At 44.3% G+C, this 19,480-nt stretch overlaps 1 protein-coding gene across 1 annotated transcript in view; it reads right to left on the minus strand.

The window, feature by feature from the left end:
- Window positions 1-19,480, minus strand: part of PARN (poly(A)-specific ribonuclease) — a 168,891-nt gene that overhangs the window by 76,387 nt on the left and 73,024 nt on the right. The gene's annotated exons all lie outside the window — the stretch shown is intronic.

The raw sequence follows: 19,480 nt of genomic DNA on the forward strand, positions 1-19,480 counted from the left end.
ATAATATCGTGGCTATGTTGCAAAAAAAAAAAATTGTCTTTAAGACATACACAGTGGAGTATTTTTTTTTTTTTACCAGTGAATATGATGTGGTATCTAGAACATGCTTCAAAGTAAGACAAAAAGGGAGAGAGTGAGGGTTGGTGGAGATCAAACAGGATTGGCCATGGTAGGGAAGAAGGGGGAAGGGGTGAGTCCTAGAAGGATTCATTATGACACTGTTCTGTCTTTTCTGGCTATCTTTAAAAGTTATCTACAATAAAAAGTTCACCCAGGGGTGCCTGGGTGGCTCAGTTGGTTACGTGTCTGACTTCAGCTCAGATCATGATCTCGTGGTTTGTGAGTTTGAGCCCCGCGTCGGGCTCTGTGCTGACAGCTCAGAGCCTGGAGCCTGCTTCGGATTCTGTGTCTCCCTCTCTCTCTGGCCCTCCCCCACTCACGCTCTGTCTCTGTCTCTCAAAAATAAACATTAAAATAACAACAACAATAACAACAACAAAAAACAGTTCACCCAAGCAGACAACCAGACCACGGGAGTCTCTGCCCTCCCCTCCTCATGCCCCTCAAAGAGCCTACAAGAATTTTCTGTGGCCCAAGACTCTCCATCGTACTGGCCTCTATGGTAATTATGCTGCAGTGTGTTACCCTTCGGTTTTCCAGTCTACTTCCCCAAAGAGCTTAATTAACTAAGGTAAAAGATTTGTCAGAACGGCATTTTCACTTCCGCTGCTTTTCAGCTCTCCCAAGAGCTGTTATAACAACACACTCTGGCAAACCAAAGCATTCTCTTTTCTTTTTCACATGTTAAAGGAAAATAGAGCACTTGACATGCAACGAACCCAGTTCCTCTAATCTTTTTTTTTCCAGAATAATCCAGACGAGGCCTAGGCATCAGCTAAGACATCTTTGGCTTAAGCCACAATCTGGCTCCCCTGGAACATTCACTCTCGTGGGCATTAGGAGTTCAAGCAATAAATGGAGCCAACACATCCCCAAACTCAAGCTTTTATAGCAGTTTTCTGAAAGCAAACCAGGGTTGCCAAAAAATTCGACGGCCGCAGGTCCCAGCCACCCTTGATCCTCCAGCAGGGCAAACATCCGACGCGTGGTAAAATCTGGACAGAGTCACGCATCAGTAAATGAACACGTGGAACCACTGAACATCCGTGCACGCCAACAGACAAATACGGCTATTTTCCACTCGGAATCTCTGTTAAATATCAGCAGGGGGCGACGTCAAAGGTAAAAGCAGTTCAGCAGGTAAAAGCAAAAAAGCCCGACCCACCACCACAGGAAGACCCACAGCCACAGCCGTCACTTATATCACATGAAGAAGCAAAGAGAGGGAGGTGCCATCGAGGAGGCCGAGGGAGCTAACACACGATGCAGCGTTTCCTCCCACCAGAAACACACAGGAATGGCAGGGAAAGCAAACTAGCACCACGTTCCCCCCTCCAAACGTCCAGCGGAGCTAAAAAGAAAGAAAAGGAAACCCTTAGGTGTCACCAAGAAGAGAACATAAAGCCAGGAGTTCAGAAGAGAAGCAGCAGAGGTGGTCCTGAGAGGAGGACCAGAACTGGGTAGAGGCCCCAACACCAGCAGCCACACACAGATCCAGACCCGGGTGCAGGCGTGTGTGGGCGGGAAGCTGACCCGAGGGCCCCGCATCAAGCTGGGCACACAGAAGAGCTGCCCTCTCACAGAGACCAGCCAACTGGCCCGGAGAAGGGCCAACCAAATCTGTCCCTGACGAAGGCCGCAGCTGGGAAGAGAGAAGAAATCACACCTCGAGCCTCCTCCACAAGTGGGTGTGACGAAAAAAGAAACAAGCATGGTAAACAGTAAAGATAAATTGACCAAGTTCACCATTTATAATTTTTTTAAGTTTACTTATTTATTGCTGAGAGAGAGAGAGAGAGAGAGAGAGAGAGCGCGCACAAGCTGAGGAGGGGCCAGAGAGAGAGAAAGAGAGGGAGACCCAGAACCTAAAGCAGGCTCCAGGCTGTCAGTGCCGAGCCCAACGCGGGGCTCGAACTCATCAACTGTGAGATCATGACCTGAGCCAAAGTCAGATATTTAACTGACCAAGCCACCCAGGCATCCCGACCAGATTCACCGTTTAAAAAACAAACATTCTTGGGGCGCCTGGGCAGCTCCGTCGGTTGAGCATCTGACTCTTGGTTTCAACTTAGGTCATGAGCTCACGGTTCGTGGGTTCGAGCCCAATGTCTCCAAATGAAGAGCTGACACGACAGTGGGAGCCTGCTTGGGATCCTCCCTCTCCCTCCCTCCCTCCCTCCCTCCCTCCATCTCTCTCTCTCTCTCTCTCTTTTTCTCTCTGCCCCTTCCACGCACACGCGCACTCTCTCTCTCAAAAATAATAAACATTAAAAAAAATAAAGTTGGGGGTGCCTGGGTGGCTCAGTTGGTTAGGTGTCCGACTTTGGCAGGTCATGATCTCACAGTTCGTAGGTTTGAGCCCCGCATCAGAATCTGTGTGGAGAGCTCAGAGCCTGGAGCCTGCTTCGGATTCTGTGTGTCCCTCTTTCTACCCCTCACCTGCTCATACTCTACCTGTCTCTCTCTCTCTCTCTGTCAAAATTAAACATTAAAAAAAAAATTAAAAAACAAAAAAGTTAAAAATTAAAATAAACACAAACATTCTCAGACTGAAGAGACGCAAATCTGCATCTAGATGCAACTCACCAAAGACATATACGCACGCCTGGAGCCACGCAGAAAGGCTGGAAGTAAGAAGACATACAAAGACATCTGTGGCGAATACTAGCTTAAGAAAGCAACAACTTACTAGCAACAAGTTATATCAGACAAAATTGGGTTCAGGTCCAAACCGTGAGACGACAAATCACTAATTAGAAGGACAACATTCAACTATCCAAAGCAAAAATGGACAGAATTACGAGGGAAAACCAACCATGTCAAAAGCACTGTAGGAGTTAAAAAAAAAAAAATCCCAATTATAGATTTATAGATCAAACAAAAGTAATTCGCAAATAAATAAGACGTTAAAACTACATATTTAACAAGCTGGATCTGCCAGACATATGGAACCCTAGACTTCACAGTTAGAAAACTATACTTTCTTTCCAAACACGCTTGGAATTTGTACAAAAATGAACCTGGTCATAAAGCAAGATTCAACCAATACCACAGACTATCTTTTTCTTTTTCTTTATTTATTCTTGAGAGAGAGTGTGTGCACAGAAGAGGGGCAGAGAGGGAGAGAGAGAATCCCAAGCAGGCTCCACACTGTCAGCACAGAGCCTAACTTAGGGCTCGATCCCACGAACCATGAGATCATGACGTGAGCTAAGATCAAGAGTCGGATGTGTAACCGACTGAGCCACCCAGATGTCCCTAGACTATCTTTTTTTTAGAGGCACTAGTGGAGGAGAAGGGCAGAGGGGGAGAGAGAGAGGGAGGGAGGGAGGGAGGGAGAGAGAGAGAGAGAGAGAGAGAGAGAGAGAGAATCTTAAGCAGGCTCCCCGCTCAGTGCGGAGCCCGACTCGGGGCTCAATTCCACAACCCTGGGATCATGACCTGAGCAGAAATCAAGAGCAAGACGCTCAATCAACTGAGCCACCCAGGAGCCCCTACCCAAGACCGTCCCAACCACAGTCTGTAACATGATGTGAAGAGAGCCAGGAACTCTGAGGTGAGGACTGGGGTACAAACTGGAACAATCCTCACTTTCTGCCCCATTTCTCTGAGCACAGAACAGTCTGTCCTCCAGCTAACATAACACGAATATTGTATATACGTAGACTTCCTGTACGACCACAGGAAAGGCTATACGTTCATATAGTACAAGGAATGATTATGACACAATATCAAAGACAGAGCAGCTAACCACATGAGGAAAACAAAACCTGCCTGACCCCAGTGTCTCCTGGGAGCCATGAAGGATCAAGAAGACAACAAAGGACTAAGTCGTTCAGGGGAGCCCAGAGACGAATCAAGTAGCTGGTTCTAACCTGTGAGCTTTATTTAAATTCTCTTTCTTCCTCAGTCTAAAACGCCTAAAACATTTCAGGAGCTGTTGTTTCCCCAGGACAACTACCTATGGATTCTTTTGTTTTGTTTTTCCTTATCAGTAAGCTCTCAAAGAAAAGCCGAGGCCTGAAGGCAAACCAGTATATTATCATACCCCCAGTCCGTCACCGGCAGTTGAGATAATCAAGATTCATTACCAGGTACACCTTCCCGTCCAAACATGAATTATGAAAAAAGATCTTTACTCCTAGGGGCAGCTGCTCACCGAGGCTGCTAGATGGCAGCGTTAAGAGGATTCGATTTATCAAGATAAGAAGCCGAAGATCAAGCTCTGACATAATCACTTTTCCAAATGCTAGCAAGCATGGCAGGGGAAAAGTTCCCTGTATTCAAATGAGAAATTCAATGAAAATTTAGAGGAAAGTCTTTAAAGTTGCTTAAAACGCTTTCCTGAAAACACTTTCTCTCTACTTTTATGTAATTTCGCACACATTTTTCCCTTAAAATGTCTCTGAAGCAATATTAAAACTGATTATCGACTGGTTGTAAAAATTTCTCCAAGGAGTGAACATCAACAAAATATAGTCATCGGTGGTGCCATTCAGACCCTGGCCTATGGTTATGGTGTGTATCTTTCCTCATTCAGATCCACCAAATCTTTCTATTACTAGATACTGCGGTTGCATTTTACATATGTACGTATATACATCCTTTCAAATACAGCCCGACCCAGTATATGTAATAGCAAGGAAGAAAGGTCTAACTTCATGAGGAAGGACAAAAAGGAGGATTAAACGATGACAGATTTTAAAACAGTCTAAGCTAGATATTTTCCAGAACAAATACTACTACTCCTAAGTTTTTTAAAAAGCAACACATGGGGGTCTTGAAGTATTTCCTTGTTTCTGCCCGTCTGACGTGATCCAGAATACTTACAGATAATCTTGTCACAGAATTTCAGTTTGGAGACCTCTGGGGAAAACAACCAGATTAGGTTCCTATGCCACTCTTAACTACAGATGAGGAAGGAAATGCACCAATGGATACAGGCCATTCTCTGCCAAGAAATGAAACAGATGACGCCCTCCCATCTGAAAGATAGGGATGTGTCTGGAAAATGCAGGAAGCCTGGCTTGAAGTTGGCCAAGGCTTGTCAGTGTCAGTAGTTAATACTGATAATGGTCCCGTCGATGCAGCGGTCACCAAAGGGGCAACCCGTCCAAGACAGCAAGGCAGGGCACCCCGTCGTTCCCAGACGGAGGCAGGGTGCGCAGACACCCCACTCCCATGGAAGTCAGTGAGGCCATGTCTGTGGAACAGGTTCCCAGGTGGATGAGTGAAGGTAGAGGCGGGCCAGCCGGGCGGTCACGGGGGCCCAGGACAGTCCAGCTGGGCACGTCCACCACATTCCCTGCTGCCTCTCCTCATTATCGCCCACCTGGAAAGGGGTCCTGCAGGCCAAAGGACAGGTCAGAGCTGCGCAGTGAATCCAAGGATTTGATTCGCTTGACAGAGTGAACACGGCACTTTCCTTCACTGTGGCTCCACAGGGGGAGGTCCGTGCGGCACGTGTGCAGAGGTGGGAAGGCAGAACACAGAGCGCGACGTTGGGTGTTCTTCCTGTGAATTCAACCAAATTTGCTACTCGTTCCTTTCCCAGCTACCTGCTGAAAGAACTAACGGAGTCCTCCACTAGGTTATACTCTTCTCCCATCTCAACCCTTTCTTCCCTCAAGGGTTGAAATTTTCTCACCAGTTAAAATGAGCCTGAAATGAAAGGGCCGGCAAGGCAAACCACATGGCCGTGCTTCTGCCAAACCTCACCCCACGATGGAAACAGTTAAGGTAGAAGTCCATCGGAGGACTGATCTGGAGACAGAAGGTATCAAGAGAAAAAGACAACATCATCTTTGACTACAGTCAAATTCAAGGCACAGAATAAAAAGCACAGAACAGATGTCTGGGGCTCCGGGGTGGCTCAGTTGGTTAAGCCTCCAACTCTTGATTTCAGCTCAGGTCATGATCTCACAGGTTCATGAGTTTGAACCCCACGTCGGGCTCTGCGCTGACAGCATGGAGCCTGCTTGGGATTCTCTCTCCTTCTCTCTCTGCCCTTCTTTCACTCTCCCTCTCTCACTCTCCCAAAATAAATAAATAAAACCAAAATAAATAAATAAAAGCACAGATGTTCAATACACAAATAAATTTAATCTCGATCCTTTAGCTATAGGGACTACAATTTCTAAAAAGTGACCAAAGTTGTAATAAACTGAGAATATGGCTCGACATTCTCGTCTCACCAAAGAAAGACCCTATGTCTCCATCCACCTAATCCTCTATGACACAGCCAGTGAGTATGCGACTCAACTTGCGATACTGCGTCGCGGAGACAACCCAGTGCTCCTGTCAATTAAGGGCCAGGATGCTCTTATGAATAGGTACCTGCCCTTGTAAAACAAATAAAAAGCAGGTGGCCCAGAAATCCTTTTCCCTAAGGGCTCTGGGCCAAACCCCCTGGAGGAGAAAGGAAGGCAGAAGGGAACAAACGGCGGTCTGTGACCCACTGCTCCCACAGAAAACCAGGGTTAGGTTCCTTCAAGGCTTTAGTCCCATCTCCGTAAACCAATCAACACGCACTCCTGATTTATGCGTGCTTCTGTTCCAAGACACCTTACTTGATATACATTGTTGGTTCATTAATACTGAACTTGCTAACAACAGCACGACGACTCGTGCCTGGACGAAGCGCGTCTGACACCCATATGTGCTCCAGAAGGCACATCCCAGGCCTCTCGGGCCCAAGAACACTTGACAGCATTTGCACACTGTGCCGGGGGGAGGGGAGCATTTCAGAGAGCAAGACCAACCAGCAAAAAGCACAAAGATGTAGAAAACGTGGCGCTAAACAGACTGTGCCAGGACACTCGTTTACAGTCTGAGGACTGCAACGGGAAGGCAGAGTGTCTCCTTGTTCAACCTCCACTAGGGAGCGCGTGACTTGGGCGACTAGAATTTTCAGCACTCTGCGCAAGTCAATGAGTGACCGCAGAAACTCCGAGACTGCTGATTTTGAGGTTGCAAAAAAATTTTAACGAGTAGGTGAACTCGCAAACACAGAATCTGTGCAGAATGAGGACTGACTGTACTTTGAAGACCGTCCCCAGACCAGCTACCCAAACCAAGTCTGAGGATAAATCCATAGGCCGACCTCAGAGCAATCTTACAGAATTCTCTGTGTCTGCAGAACCCTCCTGTTACTGAGGAATCTGCTGGAGAGCCACCCTCCATCACGGACAGCTGAGCCAGGAACTGTCAGGTGGACCCACCGAGAAGGTTCAGGGGGAGAGCCCTCATTACAAGGATAAGGGATTCATTAGAATGGCAGTCCGGCTGTCGGAAGCCACGGAAGAGAAAAGGAAAGACAACTAAAAGCCACTGTGGCAACAGTTCAGGCCTTCTGTTCAAAAGGTACAGGCAGGAGAAGCTTCTAACTGGAAGTCCCTTACAGCAACAAACGTGGCCTCACCTGAAGGCCACATCGTCCTGCAAGCTGAGCAAACGCCAAGAGCTTATTTTAATGTCTGAATTTCTGATTTTTCGTGTTTGAATATTATTTAATGTCTGAATTAATCCGATGTCCCTTCTGAAAGGGGTGACATGGGGGGAAGAAATGGACACTGACCAAGCAGCCGGTGCCAGGCACTGTGTTGAGAACATTACCTTTATGACCTCCGTCAATGTTTCCCAGCCCTGAGCGGTGGATCTTTCCAACGTCAGGTCGCAGCTGCAGGCTCAGAGAGGTGCAATCGGGCACCCGAGATCACACAACTTTACTCCCGAGTCCATCATCCAATCTGGGTTTCTTTCAAGAGGTTAAAATAAATCAAGAGATGGCTCAGGTATTTCAAGCTGAACGCTAGTTCAGGGTTTAATTAAGCCCTGAACCGCGCACAGTATCTCTTACAAGTTAATTCATGAGTCTTCCTCTAAGTACTCAGATCTTTTCCAAAAAGAGAACAAGAGAAAATGTTTTCCGTCTATGGAAACTGTTCTTGTCTCTATTCAGAAATCTTCAAACCAAATCATGGAAGACTGCACGCAGATCAAATGCATGCTACGGGAGATGATGGTGAGGGCGTGATCCCCAGCTGACCCACGGGCTGGCTCCGGGCCCTCGGAGGATCCTCACCCCCTCCCCTGTCCTTGCCCGCCTACCGTTCCCACAGTGGGAGCTGTTCCAAGGACACAGCCTTGAGACCACAAGGTGGTGTTGCAACCATCTGGGCAGTATACGTGACTGAACCCCATTAAGGCCTCTACATAAACTTGGAAGATTCTGGCCGGCAGGAGCAGATCTGTTTGTCTTGCGGCGCCCGTGACAAGCCTCGTAAGTTCCCTTATTAAACCTACTGGCTACCCATTTGGGGCGGTCTGCCTCTTTCTGCTGTCTCCCCATGTCCTCTGTGAGTACGGGGGTCAGTTTACAAACGCACACAGCACCTAAAGGATGTTTTCACTCTGACTCTAACAGTGTCACTTTACCCCAAGTGCAAAGGTGGCCCCGAGCGAGCACCTTAAAACCAGGGCCCCTGTGTCAGCTTTCTATAGCCCCAGGTCCTGAAGGTTTGATCCCTCGAATGTTCCTTGTTGCCTATCCGGCGACACACTGCATGAGGGGTACACGGCGCACACAGCCTGCTAAATCTGTCTGCATTACTTAGCATGAATAAGCATTCGGCTGACAAGTTTCCCTTCAAGAGGGAACGGAGGACTGGCTTGCCAGCACGCCAGCACCATCTTCTGGTTGGTGAAACGTAACTAAGACACAAAGTCGGCTGTGGAGTTAAATAGCCCTTCAACAGTTTGGTAACTGACCCAGAGGGGAGGCAAACTAGAAAATGAAGCTTTCACAAAATCTGAACCATGTCAGTGGTAAGTAAACACCCTAAGAGACCAATCATGGACAGAAAAAAAAAATTATTTTTTTTGTTTGGGGGGAGGGGTAGGGAGAGGGAGGGAGGGGGAGAGAGAGAGAGAGAGAGAGAGAGAGAGAGAGAGAGAGAGAGAGAGAGAGAGAGAACCCTTAAGCAGGCTCCACACCCAGCTCGGGCCGATGCAGGGCTGGATCTCACTACTGTGAGACCATGACCTGAGCTGAAATAAAGAGTCAGACGTTCAACTGAGCCACCCAGGCGCCCCTGAACAGACACAATTTGAACCAGGGGTCCCTACTGGTTGTCATTCCACTTCTGGAAACTTTAGAGCCCCACCCAGCCTCTCAGCCCTCCCACACTGCAGAACCTGTCATGCCCCGTGAAAGAGATTCCTCACCATGTCCCCAGGGTCACACCCATACCCTGCTGGGTGTGCAGAAAGCCTTTCCCGTGGCTCATATGCCACAGCGAAATGTGACGGGGCCAGCCACCGCCACCCAGGCCGTCAGAATCTGGCCCTTTCCGACCACACCTCCCACTGGTGCTGGATGGCAGGTGGGGAGCATCACCCTGTCTCAGGGGTCCTCACAAGTCGAGAGAAAGATGGAAGATGTGACTCAGCCTCGCTTCTGTGTCCCCCAAAGTCGAGGACTCCTCAGGAGGTGGCGTCGGAGATGGATCTTGGGCCTGAGGTAAACAGGGCCTCCTACTACACAGCTGCTACCACCGCCAAAAAGAACCAGCCCAGGAGACCCCATCCGTGAAGAGACCGGACGGCTGCAAGGAGCCTCTACACTCCCCACTGCTTCCTAGTCTGTGCTGCCACAAGGGACCCCAACAGCTGGCTTCCAGGCCTGCCTTCTTCAATGCAGCACCCCTACCTCCCGGCCAAAAAGGCCCTTGGCTGTGAGATAATCAGATAATGACATCCGTCCTCCTTCCACAGGGAGGCCCAAACAAGGGGGACGGACAACAGGGTCAGATGTTTAACCGTAATCTCCCTTTCCTGGTGACAAGCATAAAGGTCTCCTCCTGGCCCTTGGAGATGCGATGTAAAGGAATGAACGTGCCTCCTAGGTGCTGTCCACATGAACCTGTGGCGCCAGACTGGTCTAGAGACAGGAAGCACCCAAGGATCAAGATCTTTGTCCGTTACCCTCACTTCCTCCCCCACTACTAACACCAGCTATCATGCTCTGCATGCATGGCAGTCTCCTAAAGCATGTGAGCTCAAACCTTGGGGACCAAACCTGCAATGATATTGTTTTATTACAACCTGGTACACATACACGTATATCTGCATGTACAGATTTATACCTAAAAAGGTTACATGAAAAAAAGCGAGCCTTGGGAATGCAAGCTGGTGCAGCCACTCTGGAAAACAGTATGGAGCTTCCTCAAAAAACTAAACATAGAACTACCCTACGACCCAGCAATTGCACTACTAGGCATTTATCCACGGGATACAGGTGTGCTGTTTCGAAGGGACACATACACCCCCATGTTTATAGCAGCACTATCCACAATAGCCAAAGTATGGAAAGAGCCCAAATGTCCATCGATGGACGAATGGATAAAGAAGATGTGGTATATATACACAATGGAGTATTACTCGGCAATCAAAAAGAATGAAATCTTGCCATTTCCAACTACATGGATGGACCTGGAGGGTATTATGTTAAGTGAAATTAGTCAGTTAGAGAAAGACAAAAACCATATGACTTCACTCATAGGGGACTTTAAGAGACAAAACAGATGAACATAAGGGAAGGGAAGCAAAAATAATGTAAAAACAGGGAGGGGGACAAAACAGAAGAGACTCATAAAAATGGAGAACAAACTGAGGGTTATGGGAGGGGTTGTGAGAGAGGGGATGGGCTAAATGGGTAGGGGGCATTAGGGAAATCTACTCCTGAAATCAGTGTTGCACTGTAGGCTAACTAATTTGGATGTAAATTTTAAAAAACTAATAATTAAAAAAAAAAAGCAAGCCTACCTTTATTATATGGGACTCACTCTGAAATTTCCTAAATCCTTCCTTTTATAAAAATGCGCCTCATGGGTGCCAGGGTGGCTCAGTCAGTTGAGCATCCAACTCTTGATTTCGGCTCAGGTCGTGATCTCACGGTTCAGGAGATTGAGCCATGAGTCCAGGTTTTGTGACGAAAGCATGGAGCCTGTCGGTATTCTCTCTCTTCTCTCTCTGCCCCTCCCTAACTTGCGCGCACACACATGTGCACGTTCGATCTCTCTAAACAAATAAACATTTAAAAAAATTTTTTTCTTAACCTTTATTGATTTTTGAGACAGAGAGAGAGACAGCATGAACGGGGGAGGTTCAGAGAGACAGGGAGACACAGAATCTGAAACAGGCTCCAGGCTCTGAGTTGTCAGCACAGAGCCCGACGTGGGGCTCGAACTCATGTACTGAGATATCATGACCTGAGCCAAAGTTGGACGCTCAACCGACTGAGCCACCCAGGTGCCCCTAAACATTTTTTTTTAAAAAGCTGGTCATGCTCACTAAAATGATTTCACAACCCACAGAGAGAGTGTGAAGCAGCGTCTGATAAACGCTGCCGCCAACATCCACTTTCATTCGGCCCTCTTGTGCTTGCACACGCCTCCCTCTTCTCTGCTAACCCAGAGGCAGCCCTCTCAAGGACCACACCCAGGCCTCTCCTCAAAGCCTCCCCAGCTCAGCGCCCAGCACCTTCCCAGATTCCAAGGATGTAAATGAACAACCACAGCTGGTTCCCACCCTAGTCTACTGAGACAAAGCGAGCGAGACAAGATTTGGCTCAGACACGGCCCCTGCCCTGAACACAAAACACCTGCCACTGGCATTCCTTCATTCGGTCATTTACTCCCCACCCTGACTCGCCCCAGAAATGCTTCCGTAAATGACATTTAACAGTTTATCAAAAGATGGATCCATCAAGTGGAATTTCTTTTTTTTATAATCTTGTTTGTCAAGGGATAATTTTCATGAACTCTAAATTGGGAACCGAAGTGCACTGTCACCAATTCTTGGAAGCCAATGGCCCATTTATTACTCTGTGCAGCATTTACAGAGGTGGCAGCTTCCCAGATAAATTCAATTTGGCCTCAGTCTCTCAGAGAGGGCTATGAACTAGAGTAAATGCAAAAACCACGCTTCTAGACTTTTAAAAATAAATAGAACTTGCTCGAATATGTCCGTCTATTTCTGACTCGGTACCACAACGCCACCATACACATATGGAGGAGTGCCGTGGGGACGGGGGAGCCAACTCCGACAACAATGAGGCTTTCCAAAGGCGGCTCCCTGTTTGGTCGACAAACTTGGCACTCAACACCTGGAAATTCTCTCAAAAGCCCCGGCTTCTAAAAGAAAACTAGTCAGACGTAGTATTTTATTTTTAAAACTTGATTGAATTAAAACAAAACAAAGCAAAACACCGAACCAACCTTACAGCAAGATTCGTACAAAGGGTAAAATTCAAACACGCAAACTTCTGTGTTTCTACCTTCTAACTTCCCCTCCAGCCAATCCACCACATGGACCCTCTGCTCCAGTCCCACCAAAGGATGCGCTGGTCGTGCTCTCCAGCAAAGCTTTCTGAGCCTTCCTGTACCAGGTTACCTGCCGGGGTGAGCAAAGGCGTCACCTGCTCCAGGAAGCCTTCCCTGTTTTCCCCCCCGTCTGCAACTCCACGCCAGGCGGGGCGGGTTCTCCCTCATCACGGCACTGAGCGCGTGTGGACGCGCTAGCTGCCTAGATACCCATCTGCATCATTAGGCCATGAATTCCTTGAGTGCAGAGACTATTATTTCATATCTATTCCCATCTAAATTTAGTCCCTCCGTTCTTCAAGAGTAGACTGGCAAATATTTATGCAAAGATGAACACTGCAGATTTCAGAAGAAAACCATGTTATTAAAACCTGTACAACATACCTTCATAATTATTCTCTTCTACGTTGTTACTATAAATAACACTAAACAATTAATTATTAAAAATTATTCAATTTTTAATGATTTTAAATTATTAAATAATTATTTTAAATCATTAAAAATAAACAATTACCAAAATCAGCAGATCTCCTATAAGTGGCTCATATTTTCTTTTTGCTACATAATATGCTGTCATAACTTACTTCCCTTCTCTTGTTAACTACATGGTAATAAAGGATGCATGTGGGGGAAAAAACTCAGTTTTAAAGTTTCATTTTAATGTGTTGCCTTTTCTAGGCTCCCTTTTCCTAATACTACAGCAGGTTGCTCCCTGCCTTTGATGCAATTAGAAAACAAACCAAGGGGCACCTGGCTAGCTCAGTGGGTTAAGCATCCCAACTCTTGATTTCAGCTCAGGTCATGATCTTGTGGTTCCTGGGATTGAGCCCCTAGTTGGCTCACGGCTGACAGCACGGAGGCTGCTTGGAATTCTCTCCCTGTCTCTCTGCCCCTCCCCCACTCACACTGTCCCTCTCTCTCCCCCTCCCTCTCTCTCAAAAATAAATACGTAAACTTAAAAAAAAAAAACAGTACCCCACATTTCTCCAATTAACATGTAGAAAGGACAAAGGCCATTCCTTCTAACTGGACAGTGTTAATATAAAGCCTTGTTACTAAACAGTTATTTTAAGCAATGTTTGCTTCTTATAATCATACAACCTGAAAAACACTAATACCTAGATATATTGAAGTGGGGTGTGGAAGTTAAGGCAAAGCCATGGTCTGAAGTGTTAGGGGCCATCACCACCATCAGTTATAAGTTACTTAACACTTCAGTTGTCTAGCATTTTCTGGCATTTTTGCTAAACATAATGAAGTGACGTTTAGCCTGCTACTAAAGTGATATTTGGGCTTCTTTCCAGGACAAACAAGAAAAGACAGGTTGTAAAAATACTCAACAGTGAAAATATTATCAACAAATATCATGTATCAAAAATGTTTCATATTCATCCTTTCAGAATAGCAGATTTAAGCCAAGAAATTGAAGGAGGAAAATTCAGAGAAACTAATTCCATAAATTTCAGGATTAGAAAACAGACACATAAAATAACTACAGTCAAACCGTATGAAGAACTATTCTGCCAGCCGTCTGTTTCAAAAGCAAAATGTTTCCCCTTGCTGTGCTCCTGCACGTATATAAAGGCAAGTAATGTTTCAGTCTTAAATTTAAATATTTTAACACATAGGTAAAACCTGTTCACTCTAGAAAAGTCAGAAAATGAAAAAAAAAGAAAAACCACAACACACAATGAAGTAAAACTACCTGTAATTCCATCACCCCAAGTGACTTGCTGGTGACATTTTTAGTAACAAAATAGTATTTTGAATTAGCCATTGATGTGCCCCCAAATTATTTCACGTATACCATTTCAGATTTGCTAAAACCAGATTTATTTCATTTTTAAAAATAATCAGGTTGTAAAATGTGGAATCACGGATGAGAGAACAACGTAAATGCGTAAAGACGGACACAGCTAACCTACTTCATCAGCAGTTTGCTATTTCTGATGACAAAAACACAACACCTACTGGCACTGGAAGCCTCAGGAACAACACTCAGACACAACGTTCACACTGAGTCCTCAAAGTTTGTCTATCAGGGGCCTGAAAACAATCAGAAAGATCGGCCTCACAGCTTTAAACGTCCTACTACCACCAACACTCCAAAAATGTACTAAGAGTGACACGGCACTAAATCAGGCACGATTTAGTATTCTGCATAACCTTAAATAGTATGTACGATAAAAATAACAATGAGGGGCGCCTGGGTGGCGCAGTCGGTTAAGCGTCCGACTTCAGCCAGGTCACGATCTCGCGGTCCGTGAGTTCGAGCCCCGCGTCGGGCTCTGGGCTGATGGCTCAGAGCCTGGAGCCTGTTTCCGATGCTGTGTCTCCCTCTCTCTCTGCCCCTCCCCCGTTCATGCTCTGTCTCTCTCTGTCCCAAAAATAAATAAACGTTGAAAAAAAAAATTAAAAAAAAAAAAAAGAAAATAACAATGAGGGGCGCCTGGGTGGCGCAGTCGGTTAAGCGTCCGACTTCAGCCAGGTCACGATCTCGCGGTCCGTGAGTTCGAGCCCCGCGTCGGGCTCTGGGCTGATGGCTCAGAGCCTGGAGCCTGTTTCCGATTCTGTGTCTCCCTCTCTCTCTGCCCCTCCCCCGTTCATGCTCTGTCTCTCTCTGTCCCAAACTCACGGACCGCGAGATCGTGACCTGGCTGAAGTCGGACGCTTAACCGACTGCGCCACCCAGGCGCCCCTCTCTGTCCCAAAAATAAATAAACGTTGAAAAAAAAAAAATTTAAAAAAATAACAATGAAACATACAACTCCATTCAAGGATACACAGAATTATCTGAGTGTATAAAGAGACACATCATATCCCTAGTCATACAGATTCAGTATGTCCAAATAAAGACGTCAATATAATTAATTGGTTAAGATGTCAGCGAAAAATACCAATGGGCTGTTTGACTGACCCTAACAAAACGATTCTAAAGCTCAATCAGAAGAATAAATAAAAGCTTATTTTGGAATAGGAGTCAAGAGGCCTAGAATTGCTTAAATGTCCAACAAAGAAAACTGTTAAAAGAACAAACTGTGAAACAATACGCAAAGCATACATTACTTTAGATGAAATATACACTTAAATACCACATACACAAGTGAAAGGTAAATCCCAAATATTACTGCAATTATCTTTGTTAATAAAGAGAGGGACACTGGACAATTTTTCGAGTTCTCTGGTAGTTTAAAATGTTACTATTAATAACAATAAATCATCACTGTTTACTAAGAAAAAAATGAGCTGTTTTTAGATTTTTTTTTTTCGTTTTCATTTGAATCTAATAATTTTTGCATCTCCAGAATTTATTTTAAAAATAAAATTGTGAGTCTGAGCCCCGTCAGGCCCTGTGCTGATGGCACGGAGCCTGCTTGGGAATCTGTCCCTCCTTCTCTCTGCCTACCCCCAGCTTGTTCTCTCTCCCTCTTTCAAAATAAATAAACTTGAAAAAAATGTTTTGAAATGAAAGATAGACTAAGGCATTAATAAAGACACCTTTAAATTAAAGAATTTAAAATAGTAAACACTTGTCATCCAAAAGGGACATAGTTAAATAAGTTACGTGAAATGCAATGCATCCGAAAAAGAAAACACTCCCAGAAAACTGTGTGACAGCACGAGAAACGCTCATGACCTAATATTAACTAAAAAAGCAGACTCAAAAATGCATCTGAAGTCAGATCCCAATTGATTTTAAAAGTCATGAAAATACTCATCTCTACAAAATACAATAACTAAAAAGAAATACTAATCAAAATAATACTAGTATTTATGACCAGGTTGTGAGACCATGGTTGAATTTTCTTCTTCATATTTTCAAGTATTTTTCACATTTCCAACAATGAATCTGATTTACTTCTAAAACTGGGGGCAAGAGAGCACAACAAAAGCAGTTTGTTACAAGTGATACTACAATTAAATATGACAGATCCACTAAATACTCTGATAGTGTAACAGAAAGCCAACATTCTTAGGTCCAGACAACATGGGCTCGAGAACACAAAAATCAAATCCCATGTTTTGCTATGGACCAGAAACAATTTAACAGAACATGAAGATTCAGCCTCTAGAGCTCTAACACTGCATCTCTTTCTCCTGGTTACATTCTCACTGCCACAGAACTCATTTTCTTATTGCTGCTTTAAAACGGGTAATTATGTTAAGAACTTGGGAAGCCTTATCTGGCAGTCAGGAAGCTTTCTGCCCAATTCTCATACCAGCTAATGCCCTAAAGAATACTAATTAGGGAGATTTCAAGTTATCGCTACTCTCTTACATAAACCTGCCTGATACAGATCTCATAGGACAGATGTGCAACACTGCTAATTCTCAAGATTAAACACATGGGAGAATTAGGAAAACAAGGCTCTTAATAAATATTATTAAAAATTTCCACAGTACTTTCTGCAGATTAAGTGATTTAGAGGAGTTAAAAAAAAAAGTCAATTGCTTTAAGAAGTTTTCAACAGAAGATATATATACACAAAACAAGACATTCACGCTATCTCACTAATAATGATTTTCCTTTACCAATAAGCCACTACTACAAAAACTTCGCCTGTATAAAAACAAATGCATTGTTTCTCGGATGCAGTACTTATGGCATGAAACTCATGTATCATTTAAACACACAAGTAATTTATTAGGGCCTCCCTCTAAAACGAGCTTATTTAATAGAACCATTAGAAAGTCATGTCACAGCTGAACTCATTTATCTACTGCTATATTTATAATTCAAGATAACTGTTGTAAAGTAACACTACACAGAGTTTAAGATTAGGAAAATTAACATGAAAGGAAAAACATTCTTTTTTTTTTTTTTGGTTCTTTCTTGAATGTTCTGCACATTTCCTCTTTGACAAGAGTAAATACACAATAACACACTAGCCAACTATGAAAAAGGCAACAAATAGAAAGAAGCAAAGATATCAAATCCTTTGATTTTGTCTATTGGCATACATGCCTACCCAAAAGGAACTGAATTTAAGTCACTTTTAATTGGTTAAAGGAGCTAAGTCCCAGGTTGTTTGTTGTTTTTGTTTTTTGTTTTTAAATGCATTAACATGAGATTTTAAAATGTTATTTAACATGGAGCGCCTGGGTGGCTCAGTTGAGTGTCCAGCTTCGGCTCATGTCATGATCTCACAGTTCGTGAGTTCAAGCCCCGTGTCGGGCTCTGTGCTGACAGCTCAGAGGCTGGAGCGTGCCTCAGATTCTGTGTCTCCCTCTTTCTCAGCCCCATCCCCACTCAAGCTCTGTGTCTCTCTCTCTTAAAAATAAATAAAACATTTAAAAAAAATTTTTTTAATAAATGTTATTTAACAAACAGAAAGAGGTAGTTAAGCACAACATAATAATATGGCAGGAAGTGTTCCATCGAAATCATATACTACACAATTTAAAAGCACAAATAAAGGTATTCTGCCTCCAGTACTGGAGAAATACGCTTCTGACAAATCAACTTTTCTGCTGATCTGAGAAAAAGTGAAAAAACAAAAACAACCCCAAGTATCTGAGGGCTCTGGAATATAAACAGAAACAGGTAGATTTTGCAAAGGAGTCAAAAATTGGAGGAAGCCAGCTGGCACAAAGTAAATTTCCTGGGGGTTTGTTTGTGTGTGTGTGTGTGTGTGTGTGTGTGTGTGTGTGTGTGTGTGTGTGTGAGAGAGAGAGAGAGAGAGAGAGAGAGAGAGAGAGACAGAGAGAGACTATGCCCTCAAGGGAAATTGCAGCTAAAGGGGCATAGGGCAACTAAAACTCTGAAAGAAGAATCCTATGTCTTCCTGGTAAGAGGAACCAGAAGCATGAGGCAACCAGTGACAAAGGAATCCCAGAACAGAAGAAACCAGAAAGTGGGAACTCCAAATTTGGTGTATAGCCTCAGCCCATGTGTCTGCATGATGCTTACTTAACCTTTTTAAGATTTTATTTTTAAGTAATCCCTACACCCAACATGGGGCTAGAACTTACGCCCCTGAGAACAAGAGCTGTATGCTCTACCAACTGAGCCAGGTGCTCCAACCCTTACTTAACCTCGCATGTGGCAGACTGAAAGCAGTGTGAGCTGAGATCTGAGCCACAGACCTGCCATAGACATGAGTTTGTAGTCTGAGTTTAGTTAAACTAAATGGTTGCTAGAACTAAAACAAAATATCAACACTCTTCTGAGGGACCTAAGTGAATGCAGGGTCTCCGGGAAAGAATATTCACAATGTCCAGGAAAACAATCCCAAATTACTTAGCATGTGAAGAGCCAAGAATACATGACCCATCTCAAGGGAACCGTGATCAACAGGTACCAACACATAAGTGATGCAGATGCTAGAATTATTAGACAAAGACTTTAAATAAGCTATTCTAATTATGTTCAGTGAGGTAAAGGAACAGAGGCTCAAAATAAATGAAGACAGGAAACCTCAACAGAGAAAAAGGAAAGATAAAAATAAACTGAATGGAAATAACAGAACAGAAAAATATAATACACGAAGTAAAATTCACTGGATGGGCTTAACAGTAGAAAAATGAGAACTGAAGGAAAAGCCAGTGAGCTTGTAGATCAACAGAAATACCCAACAAGAAGAAGAGAAAAGAAAGGTAGGAAAAAAAATGAACTACTGGAATAACATCAAAAAGCCTCTAACATATAGGTAATTGGAGCCCCCAGGAGGAGATACAAGAGAATACAGAACAGGAAAAAAATATGTGAATAATGTCTAAAAACTTCTTAAATCTGGTGAAAGACATACATTTATAGATTCAAGCAGCTCAGTCAACACCCAATGGGATAATTACAAACAAAGCCATTCCTAAATACATCATAGTCAAACTGCTGAAACCAAGGATAAAGAGATAATCTTGAATATCTATATTTCTACATGGCAACAATGATGCAATTATTGTACACTTCTCCTCAGAAACCGTTGGAGACCAGGAGACAGTGGAACAACATCTTTAAAATGCTAAAAGAGAAACCC

The sequence above is a fragment of the Lynx canadensis genome, chromosome E3 (assembly GCF_007474595.2).
Source record: "Lynx canadensis isolate LIC74 chromosome E3, mLynCan4.pri.v2, whole genome shotgun sequence".
Taxonomy (NCBI): Eukaryota; Metazoa; Chordata; class Mammalia; order Carnivora; family Felidae; genus Lynx; species Lynx canadensis.